Raw genomic sequence first — 12,871 nt, forward strand, 5'->3', positions numbered from 1 at the left:
TCAGCAACTTCCACCAAAGCGCCTTCCCTATTTAAAATGTGTAAAATCGTGCTTGGATTGAAATTTCTCTGTAGATCGTATTTTCAAAGTTCCTCTGGTGGGATTGTATTTCGTTTTCTGAGCGAAAAGATTAAGGTTGAGATAAACACAACAGTAGCATACAACCTCAATTATCATATCTTGTGGGTTGCATAACTCTAGGCCATATATGGTGTTCCTATTCAAATCAACGTTATGAGCGCCAAAATCCGTGGTGATGCAGCGAACGACCCATAGTAAGACATTTGACCCTTGACTCATTTCGTCAACATCGTAACAGAATCTGCCAGTTTTTCGCCCAGGAAAAAGAAATATATGGGCTGCAATGAAACTCCGAACTTGAATATAGAAAACATATTTGGACAATGTGCTGTCATGCAAACGGATCATTGGAATCGCGTATTATTTCCGGTGAAAATTATCAGTCCACGTAATCAGAACGAAGTATTTCGTCAGTACAGCAGTAATGTGCCCAAAAATATCTCAAGCAGCAGAATGTGACTCGGACCCTGCTAAAAGAGAAACAGGTAAGTTAATTTCCTTAGACATTCGTAGTTTGAAGTGTACATTGACTAGAAAGAAATTTTCAGTCTTCCGTATTTATCCTATTTGAAATCTGGCCTCTTTGGAAATAATTCCTTCTATTGCACTTGTTGTTATCCAAAGTGAGGTCTTCGATATCCATAGGAAAAATCAGATTCCAAGTACTCTAGACGAGGTGTTTTTCAATCGTATAAACCCGACAAAATGCTTGTCTCAGCCTTTTCACTGTCAAATGAGATTGCCAACTGTTATACTGCTCTAACGAAAATCGTCAAGACGTCAATAAACGTGGAGTAGACGACCTTCTACATCACATTGCATAGCAATATGTTAGCCGTGAAAGAGTTGTTTTTACAAAATACTGAACTTGTATATATTTTACGGTAGATGACTATCGTTTGTAACATAAGTAATCAACAGCATTACAAATCGTTTTCTGTCATAATCTCAAACAGCTAATGTAATCGACAGGCCTAATCATGGACATATCGCCTACCACTTCAGACTGCCACGGACAACGTGAGCCCCACATATTACACTTATTTCAAGACATTAGAAATCTAATTTGTTTCGGTAAATACAAGTCAACAAAATCAACACCAGTGTGATATGAAGGAAATCAATTAAGGGACAGTCGAAATGAACCTTACCTCGGTTCTAGCTCAGCTCTGCGTGGCAGGGCTGTGTGTTACAGGCGTTAGGCTTATACGCTTCCCATCGCAATGGTGGGAGGCCAAAGCTAGTTTCTAGCTTTGCTTGATACCCTTATTTTCGAGATATTTCTTGAGAATCTAGAAGCATGTTCAACTTCCCCGTTAAAAATCACGACATTAACGAAGCATGCATGATCCCCAAAAATAGCAGAGTCATTCAAACACTGCTGGTGAGTGCAGTGACTGCAATGCTATCAGTATCAGTGACATGACGTTCTCCGGGACGTAATCCGATGAGTGATTGCCTAATCATGGAATTTAACATGATGGTAAAATGTAGCCGCTTTCGAAATGACTTTGTGACTGTGAGCGTTGATAAGCTCACATGCCAGCTAAAGTGCACTTTTCCATGGAAATAAATTTATGCGGGACCTTGGCCTAAAATACTTTAAAATTGGTCTTCCCCTTTCTCGTAAAAGAGATGAGGTCGATAATCTATCCTCGATTCATCAAATTTTATGGTGTCTCGCGGACAGCCGATAGATATTTCATAACTTGCTAAGGAGTCTTATTCATAGGCATACGATCACGGTTACGTGTGGTTCGATACAAAGGCGGCCGCCGTGGCATGCATAGAAAATGCATACCACGGCAGCCGCTGTGTATCGACCCAACGTGTAACCGTGCATACGATGCATGTGTACAACGATAGCTTCGACAGATGGCTGGCCTTGACTCGTAATACTAGTGTCAGACAAAGTCACTGGAACTGACATCGACAAACATTAAACCATCGAAATGTAACAAAAATAACCGTATGTATCCTCTGCCCAATCTCTTTAAATGCAGTGTATTTGTCAAGTATTTTCTTTGATTCAACGTCTGAGAACTTCACCAATAGTTAATCACTGTCCTTTCTCCGGATTTTCTGAGACGTGTTTATGAGAAGTTTGTCAAAATTGGCCAATCTGTGATCTGATTTTAGTATTAATTAATATATTCGCATGAAAATGCAAGTTTTATTTGATCCCTGAGAGGGTTTGCTCGGCGTTGATTCCATCGTTCAAAGTTCTCTCCATATCAATCATTTATGATGGCCAAGAACAATAACAACGTGAACAATAGCCACTTGCCATTCCCTCACACCCGTTCACGCATTTACATAAAGAGATGGTACTTCCTTTGAGTATGCATGGCAAACAATTTTTCGTGAGTATAAGTGATGTAAGACAATGGCAGTGATTTGTTCAAATTCATTGAATGTTTAGGACGTAGTAGTAACTGCATGTGATTTTGTTTGCATGATTTCATTCAAAATGAATGACAGACGGTAAAAATCAGATCCATTGGACACCCCTGTTGATTCTACAATCTCAATTTCTTCGAAAAAATAATTGAAATTGTTCTATTATAGCTCTAACTTCCGACTGATATTGCATCGAAAATTCTCAGATTTCAATCAACTCGACCGGATAAAGAGACAATCATAAATATGTATACTTTAAGTTCGTAAACGTATTTCGATGTATCGGAAAGTGTATGCGGTCGAAAAACCAACCACACGCTTACAAAGAACCACGGTCAATCTTAGACAAAAGGCAGGTGTAGGCTTTAAAGAATGTAAATAAGAAGGTAAACTTTCTGATTGTATAAACTAACCTACCTTATTATGTTATTGTATGTTCATACCTTGTCGATTGAAATGGTCTGACTCAGCCTCCGTCTTTGTCGATCGATCTACCAAACACATTTAGGACAATCAACCATAGAATTTCCATGTGATTTTCTAGTATCATACACATTGTATTATACTGTCTTTCATAGGTTTACTAAGGAAAATTGCAGTGTCCTGATGAAGTACAGATTATGGTCAGACGGGAATATTTGCTCTTGGAACCCAGAGGGTGGTTTTGAGTTATTCAAAAGGGACCAGCTGGGGGAAATCATGGTGCCATCCGGCAGTCCAGGATTTGAGAAGCCAGTATTTGACTGGAAGAAATGGAATTATTACAAAAGAGCATTGAGGAATCAAGCCAATATTTGACAACTAGTCAACAATTGTCCTGGGAACAGCTTCTGATGAAATTGAAAGATCCACATGCGTACAACCAGGTGATATGCATAGCGATTTGCAGTACTTCAGAAATATCAGCAAGTGGAACAAGAATCACCTGCAACAGATGAAGAAATGGCTGCTATGGCAGACCTGCTACAGAAAGAGAGAGTGTGTTCTGAGGTAATTTGGTTTACTGTTTATCTTAAATTATTTTAACAAGTCATAATGTGACAGAGTACATTCAGATACTACTAATTCACCAACTTTTGAACCGTGTTTGTCAATAAAGTAATCATTACAAATCAGCCAGTTTGAATTAAACCTATCAAATTAAATGATATTGTAACTTAGGTGACCCATGTTTTATGAATGTACAAATTTAATATAAATCGTCAGTGATTTTGTTTCCACTTTGTCTCATACAATTACGTGTGGTATATACACAATAAATTTTCGTCAGCAATTTTTTCAACAGAAAAGATTGAGCATCAAATTTATCAAACACACACACAGGCCTGGAACAAAACCCATCATTGCTGCTGTGCCTGTGAAAACAGTAAATGCACTAGGCCGCTTTATTTCATTTTTATACTTGCCCAGAGGAATAACGTGGTCGTGCCTCTTGTCAGTTTGACTTCCCATAGTGACTCAAATATACTTAACAGAGTTCTCCAAAAGTGATAAGGGCAAAGTGCCATGATGTCAGTTTTTGTAGACTTTTGATCGGATTCAAGCTCAAAGTAAAGCAGCCGGTAACCTAGCGAAGACATCACAGTCACAACCCCTCCCCCTTATTAACATTAATGATAATTGCTAATATTCAGATATATTTATTATTATTCTGCCTTAATTGGCACTCATTAAACGGCAAGCATTTGGTAAGCTATCTAAGCAAGGAAAATTTTTTATTCACAGGGAAATACACAAGGAAAAAAAAATAAACACAAAAGACAACAGACAAGGGTTTCCAACTGAACATCGATGTCATGGTTGCAGCATTTGTCAAAAGGAAGCTAGTTGTTGGGAAGGTTCAGGTTCTTCAAGGAGCAGATATCACATATACGTCATATATTGATCAACTGCATGGAATATGGAAACAACATGGAGATGTGTGTACTTTGCCTATTGTACATGTCATTTCTACATTTAACTTTACAAAATGTGGCAGAATACCATCGTACGCTTAAGAAGAAATAAAACGAACAATATCTCACTGACATGTCAACGCTGATTGACCTTAGGAGATCATTATCGGATGTGTCTATTATATTATTATGTAATATGCTGTTCAAAACTGCTAACATCGTAACAAATTTGAAATGTTCTGGTGGCGTTCAGAATGAATTGTTTAAGTACTTCAAAACATGTCGCCAATATTTCTGATATAATACACATACCAAAGTTCCATTCAAGTGCCTTGACAAGTAAGAAGGAATTACTCAACCAATATCATACGACCTCACGTAATGAATAAGGGTGACCTCTTCCTTCCGATCGCATCATTTTTGGACGTACCAGCGTATGATTCGCGAACGAGACAATACGGTATGTCTACTACAAACACTGGAAAACGGATATTCATGTCTTCTTATAGCATTTGCTGGGAAGATGCACCTCGGGTAAGAGGCTGAGTTGTGATGAAATTAAATAGATGTTCAAAGATGCAAACAATCGATTTTGTGTTCTCCATATTATATGACTTGTTTCGTCAAATAATCTCTTTTCAAAAGCCTTTCATTTGCTGTTGTTAAATTCAGCCAGACCCTATTCCAGTATTGTAGGCAACAACGATGGTTAATATTTAATAAATTTCATTTGACAGATTATTTCAAATAAAATAAGTTAATTACATTGGTTACATCAGTTGTACGTCTTTTTTAAGATTTTAATGTTATTGAATATATTATATCTACTAAAGATGTGTAATTGTACTTAGAACGTGAACATTTGTTTTATTGATAAAAAAGAGGAGTCCCTTCATTTCATATAGATGGCGATACAAATCTCGGTAGTTGTGTTTTTACAGGCAAAGATCATCTTTTTGTAGACTTATTTTACAGTCTCTAATCAAAATTAATTCTGATCACCAGAATGTTGAAGACTCAGATCTCTATGAGTATTGCCATGAAGATAGTGACTTTAATTTGATAACATTAAATCTAATGAGTATAATTAATTTAACTTGGATTTTAAAGTCGCTCTTCAATGTTCAAGACTTGAATGTTCAAGCCTCCGACCCAACAGAGTGGAATGTACTTACTTTAATGTCAAAACTACATATCGCAATACATACACTCACTTGAATGTTTAAGCTAACTCACTGAGTGGACTGTACTTACTTGAATTTTAAAGCCATACATCAGACTCGCTTGAATGTTCAAGCCCACTCAGAGAGTGGACTGTCCTTACTTGAATTTCAAAGCCACATATCACGACACATGCATTCGCTTGAATGTTCAAGCCAGTCCTCCCCATGTGTATGGAGACTGAATACTTGTCAGTGAATATTCAACCTCTGACCTCATAGAATGAAATATAATTGCCCGATTTTGCAAGTCACAAATATAATGTGTGCAACTGCTTTCCGCACACAACAGAATTGATCAATACACTTCAAATACATCGTATGTTTAAAAATTTAGCCAAAACAATGAAAAGGCTCAATTTCGACTGGAAAGGCTCAAATTAAAATGGAAACAGTTATATAATATATATACACTTTGACCATTCCACTCCTGGGTTCGAAGGAAAGCGGAGCAGTTTTCTGCTCGGCTTTTTATTGTTTTAACCTTGATAAAGTGGGATTACTCCCACGAAACGTCGGTGTAATAAATTTTATAAATGAAGAGCTTGGTGTCCTGAGTTGGTGCGTCTTGACCTGCTTTGTTCTATATATATATATATATATATATATATATATATATATATATATATATATATATATATTTATATCCTGCATTCAAACCAAACCACTTCTGGTCATTTTGCTCTGTTTGTGGGAGATAAATAATCACCAAAACAATGATGAGATGGAGCGAAAGGCCAAGTATCCTTGACGTTTTAATGAAATATGAAAAATGGGAAAGCAAGAAAAATTCCTCGCCAGTTTCCTAGATTTGAGAGAAAACTACAGAACCCCAAACAATGGAGGTCACAGGTCAAAGGTCAACTGGCGAGGAAAAATTTACACAACAGTAAAACACTGGAGAAAAGGCACATATTAATCTACCACAAAGGTGTGGGCCTCAAAAACGCCACAAGCCACACATCGTGTGGCCGCCCCACCCAAAATGACCAGAAGCGAAGGTAAAACCTGATGTAATTACATAACTGGTTAACGCAATTCAAGAAAACGTAACTATTTTGGTAAACAAAAATGCTAAAAATCTAAGTATGGTGGCCCCCATCTCGCTTATGTAGAATGAGGGGAGGATCAAACCAGGAATGGCACCCATATATAGCGGCCCATGCCTGTCCTATATATGAGTGCAGAGCACCAATTTCCCTTTTTCTGTTCAACAAGCATTGACAATGACATAATCCCCTCATGTTAATAGGTACTTTAACTCCCTTCCTGTCAAGTCCATATTTCAACACCAGGTCAAGATGGTTAAAATTAATGAAATACATATTCCATATGGTGTATTTTAACATAATACTGTACATTTGAAGGCTGTTGAAAACAAAAATACTGTTAACTTGATGATACTTATTTATTTATTTTATTTATGTATTTATTTATTTATTTATTTTATTTGACTAAAGATGCTATAACAGACCAAGCCAAGTGAGTGAAAAAACGTCGTGGCTCAAACCCCTTTATACTGACTTGGCTGATGGGGAATTGATACTGTCTGGCAGGAAAAGGGTTAATTAAAAGTCCTGTGAGAGGACTACTGTAAGCTGCCATACTAATAATGGTCATTTAAATGAATCAAATGGTATCTAATCAACAGGACGCTGCCAAACATTTTTGCATCCTATACTAACACTGACAGATTATCACCGGTACCACATTTCATAAAGTTTGATGCAGTACTTTGGACATAAACCCTAAAACAAAATCCATTATGTAAATGCAAACTACCCATTAATTTATATATATGTATGATACCAGTAAGTGCCAATGAACTGTATTAACAACACTATGAGATCAAAATCTGTACCAAGTTTATTAACGCAGTATTTATGGATATATCACTAGAATTAGGAAAGTTCATTACAAATACAATCACCAATTGAATAACTTGACACTGATAAATGTCTTTTTCACTGTTAAAGCAATTTGAGCTCAACATCTGTACCACGTTTAATGAAATTTGATGAACTATTTCTTGATATATCAGCCTAATTACCAAAATCCATTAAATATGCAAATAAGCAATTAATTGATAAGAAACTGCTACATATCTTTGCACGGTATTTGACCACTGATACAGCATTATTAGACATATGACAATAATTATGAAAGTTCATTAAATATGTAAAAAAGAAATGAAACTCTTAATGTGTTCACAAAGTATTATGATGCTGACGGATCAACATCTGTCAGATTTCATAAAATTTAAAAGTATTTCTGGAGATAGCCCACTAATAAGGAAAAGGAACGAAATATGCAAATTAGCAATTAATTAACATGATACTGCTAAGTATCTTTGTACACTATTGTAGGGCTATGTGCTAAAGATTTCGACCATTTGTTTCATTAAATCTGCTGCAGTAAATTCTGGACATCACCGTATATTCTAGACATCACCCTAATTGCAAAAATTCATCAAATATGCAAAATACCAATTAATTGATGCAATACTGACATATGTCGTTGACTGATATTAGAACTCTCTGTGAAAATCACCTGTAAAAGTTTCATCAAATTTGGCACAGTTGTACCAAAAACAGTCCCTTCATCCAGAATTATGCAAATGAGCACTAATTATGCATGCCACACCAACATATAAATTGACATGCATATGTATTCTACAGTGTAGTATCCCTGTACAAAGTATAAAAGAATTGGCACAGGCATGTCTCAGATATCTGCACTCATGTGCCCCTATGCATGGACACAGCACTAATATTAATTTCATCCTTGAACCCTGTGGATTATACCTGGGGACCCTGTGGATGGATATCGAATACAGGAAAGAAAACGGCTGTCACAAAGCCATTTTTGATTAAATCATTACAAAAAACGGCGTGCATATATATGTGAAGAGGAAAAAAATGTACTAACTTTCAATGCAATCGCGCCCGGCATCGCTGAGAGATTTACATGAACGAATGCACAGTCATCAAATACAAGAAACAAAATGGCTGCTACACAGCCATTTTAGACCGGATACAAACAAAATTCAATGTGCAAATGTATGACATATAGAGTAATCTATGTACTAAAGGTGTGCTGTGAAATCACAACGTCCTATGTCCAACGCTCCTGGGAAGCAGAAAAGTGGGCCAGGCTCCACTCCCCTAAAAGGGCAAAATTCCACACATAGCCTGTACATGGCAAATGTCAGCCACATCAATCTTCTGAAATGAAATAACAAATGCTGTGCCCGGCCTGCTATGCTTAAAATTGAAAAGAGTTAATATCATTGACTGAGGTTCACCTGAAGTTCCCGAAACTGCAACATATTGAACCGAATGACACCCTCCAATCGTGCTTATTCTTAGTGGTGATTTCCCCAATCCTGAGGAAAACCATAGAAGGCTGTTAGAAACATTGCTCTGAATAAACAACACTGATAAGCTGATGTAATAACATCTGGAATGGTCTTAACTAGACAATGCAAAATATCGCGTGTGATAGGAGATGAGTACCCAGTTTATGCTCTAATGTGCGATATAAATGAACCAGTTTGTGTACCATAAAAGAATTGGTTAGGTCTGAAAAACCTGCAAGTTTATGAACATAGCTTATGCCTGACAAGTAAGTTGACACAGTGGATGGGGCTAGGTGCTGTCTGGAAAGGTGACCAATAAACAATGCAATAGCCGTGTCTGAGAGTGGTAGTGATGGACAATGCACCCCAAAGTGGCTGCCTGTGAACTGTATAAAAAGTCTCCATGCACGTCTGAGAGTGGTAGTGATGGACAATGCACCCCAAATTGGCTGCCTATGAACTGTATAAAAAGTCTCCATGCACGTTGGTATGTTTTCCTAGATGAACAGACAGTTAAGGGCTTGCAGCAGAAGCCTGCTCACTTCCACCTTCAACTGATTGGTAGAAACTGTGAGGGGATGCCAGTTGCCTAGAAACTAAAACCCCCTGACTGGTAATGTCATTGTTAACTGATTGGGCTACAGCTGGAGATGTAGAAGTGGGCTTGCGGAGGTGAAAAGGCCAACATCCTTTAAACCCTGGATGACTGTTCGCGACATAATGGCTGCAATGCACTGGTATCGGTGTGAGTCCAAGAAGTGACACTAGGCGTTCAAACTGCAGCAACAAGTTGTTCGCTATGTTGACTGGTACTGGGAACTTGTAGGAATTCTTGAATAGGTTCAGCTGCATGTGGAGGATTGACCGATGCTCTCACAGGGACAGCAAATGTTGTTGTTGATGAAACCTTGCGTTAAGCTGTAGCTGCTCTGGTGGCCGATGCTTTTCGCTTCGGTGGCATGCTGTTGATAAAGAGAAATACTAACAGCAAGTAAAGTGGACTAGACCTTTGGCCCTATTGGCTAATGATAAGAATAGTCATGCCAGCATAGGGAAGAAAAATAAAATAACACTTGCACTGCATAATAAAATGTAAAAATTGTAAACCCTTCACCCTGGTAACACATTAATTTAAGTACAAAGAAATTAAATAACCACTGCATAAATTAAACAGTGCACGTGGCTACAAATTAAGTCAACCCGTGAAACAGAAGGTAAATCCAACCAATAATATTGTAATTAAACCACTCTCCCCTGACAAGGTATGAGAGGGTACAAAAACAGCACTAGTGCAAATGGCCACCAAAATGGTTACCGGGTAAGATATTGCACTAATCATGCTGTAAAAAGGGAATATACCTTCATTGGGTAATTAAAACTATGCAAATACAAATGCATACATAAGTAATACGTAATAAGGTATATACAACCAAAATTAATACATAGTAAAACCACTCTGTCATGACGAGATATGTCAATGTGAGTGGCAACAAAAACAACTGAAATAAGCCCAATATGCATGTACGCAAGGCTGAAAAGTGTAAACGAATGTACGGAAACTGATAACACCGACACTACTGGCAATACTGCACCATCAAAACACGCTCAAATTAACCGTAATGATTTAAGAACTGCCCCCCGTAAGCTCCTATAATAAGCAGACGTACGTATGCCCTTTTTAATGATAGATAGCGCTCTAAAAAGCAGAGAACGTACCATGGGCCAAAATTCCCTCATGGGTCACAATTGCACAATTTACCTTACCTGATCTCGCCAAGTGCGCTAGAATGAACCCCTCGGCGCAGAAAATCTGTGCACACTTGCTAAAACACGCTTGTGTTTCCAGAAATGCCCAAAGGCGAAGCCTTCTAACTCGGCCTCTGAGAAAGTGGTCAACAGTGAGACACGCTCGTTAAAAACGGCTACTACTAGTCTACATGCGCGGGAAAATCTGGTAAACAAAAATAAACTTGACGTCCATGTAATCGAGCAAATCTCCACGAAATGCATCAAACTTGAGCCGGCAATAGCTGCTGAAAGTTATGACAAATCAATTGCACCTAGCTGTAAAACAACCACACTGGGTTAAAACACTAGACGACATGTAAATCAAAACCCCCTACATTTTTCACCGTACGGCCTCCGATGCCGTGTAGCTGTATTTCTGCAGAACTGCACATGTTGAATGACTGCGGCATAGGACGTGCGTTACGCGGTAATGACATGGACGCCTCGCCACGAAAGAATGACCTAAAATTAACACCTTTGGCTTCATACTGATTGCCAAAAACATGTGCCTGGATGCCCAGCACTTATATAAGGGTAGGACCCCTAAGACAAAAAGAGAGCTTGCCTGAAAAATGTAGAAACGAGGATAAAATTGTTGGAAAAACCAAACTGCCAGCTGCTTGTTTGGCGGTGTGATCAAAAAGAGGCAGGGCAATGTTGTGACCCCCTCTAAGGCACTAAAGAATGGAACTATATTTGCCGTAGAGGGCAGTCTACCCTTGAGAATATGAAACTACAACTGCATGTATAAAAATCCGATTATCTTTCTATAATCGTGGTTATATATATGTATATATATATATATATATATATATATATATATATATATATATATATATATATATCCTCGTTTTCATAAGTGTTCATAAGTGTTCATAAAATGTTGGTCGGAAGTGGAGTTACATAAAAAAAGTTGCGTTCACTATGCTGCATACAGGAGGGTGTATTTGTTTCACAAGACCATAGAAGGACCCTGGTAGCCAAGCGTACGATTCTGTGTATTTAAGGCGTTATACTGTGCTGGAAGGGCGGTGGTATAGGCCTATAGCGTCAAGGTGGGAACGCACAGTATCGTACCATGGTAGGGCTAAGAAGGAACCTGGCTAGCTGCAATAATTGTAGCCAACGGGCCGTGCTCCGGCTGTTCTGATGTGTTTGCTTTGCAGAGCCAGCTGAGCGACGCCGCCCGTTGCGGCAGGCGCTGCACAGCCAGCACATCAGAAAAAGGACAGTGCCGCTAGAGCCTGGCAGACAAACATTTAAACATGCATAGTGCTGGCATTTGTGCTGTTTAAGTGCGTTTGAACTTTACGTTTGTTTTTGTGCTATAGTAAGCTAGCCATAATAATGATCGTGGCATTGCCTATCAGGTGAGATCAAAACTGATCAGGGCTGCTCGTAGAAGAAAGGACATGCCAGGCGCTAGGCGTCGATCTTAAAATGCTCGTTCAATAAGGCTACTGCATTCAGCTGTGCAACCAAGTTTGTGCGAATGTATGTGTTCGTGTCCACGTATGTATGTATGTATGTATGTATGTATGTATGTATGTATGTATGTATGTATGTATGTATGTATGTATGTATGTATGCTAGCCCTGCGTACAGGTCTGTGTGTTCCCGGCGTGATACGGCCTCCATCACAGCCCTGCAACAGTCTACGGAGATGACTCGCGACAATGCGGTCCAGATCCGGACCATAATGAAAAGACTGTCTTTTTGGCCGAAAGTCTGCTCTATCGGGGCAAAATCCTTTCTCTGCCTACCTTTACCTCGTAACCGACCCCAGAAAAGATACGAGTAACTTCTCCTAACGTCTAAAACCGCTCGTTTTCTGAAACATAATGTTCTCGACATGTTGTTTACCCGTTGAGATCGCCATTTTGAATCTCGCCATTATCTCTATTGACCCTTGCAGGGCTGTGGTGTAGGTCGTATAACGCCGGGAACACACAGACCTGTACGCAGGGCTATTTTTTTTTTATCAGTCCATCATCCAACGGGCGTTAGCCCAATTACAGGATGAGGTACGCATAACCCACTATCCCCCCCAATGGAGCACTGAGGAGTAAAGTGCCTTGCTCAAGGGCACAACACCGTGCTAGAGTCGTGAACTCACCGTCCTCCGACAG

At 38.7% G+C, this 12,871-nt stretch overlaps 1 long non-coding RNA gene across 1 annotated transcript; it reads left to right on the forward strand.

The window, feature by feature from the left end:
• The first annotated feature begins 302 nt into the window (after positions 1-302).
• Positions 303-4,654, forward strand: LOC139128850 (uncharacterized). Its single transcript, XR_011551430.1, has 3 exons — positions 303-566; positions 3,060-3,471; positions 4,207-4,654. It is a non-coding gene; the product is annotated as an uncharacterized lncRNA (long non-coding RNA).
• Positions 4,655-12,871: the final 8,217 nt, after the last annotated feature.

This window comes from Ptychodera flava, unplaced genomic scaffold (assembly GCF_041260155.1).
Source record: "Ptychodera flava strain L36383 unplaced genomic scaffold, AS_Pfla_20210202 Scaffold_74__1_contigs__length_588402_pilon, whole genome shotgun sequence".
In the NCBI taxonomy this organism is placed as follows: Eukaryota; Metazoa; Hemichordata; class Enteropneusta; family Ptychoderidae; genus Ptychodera; species Ptychodera flava.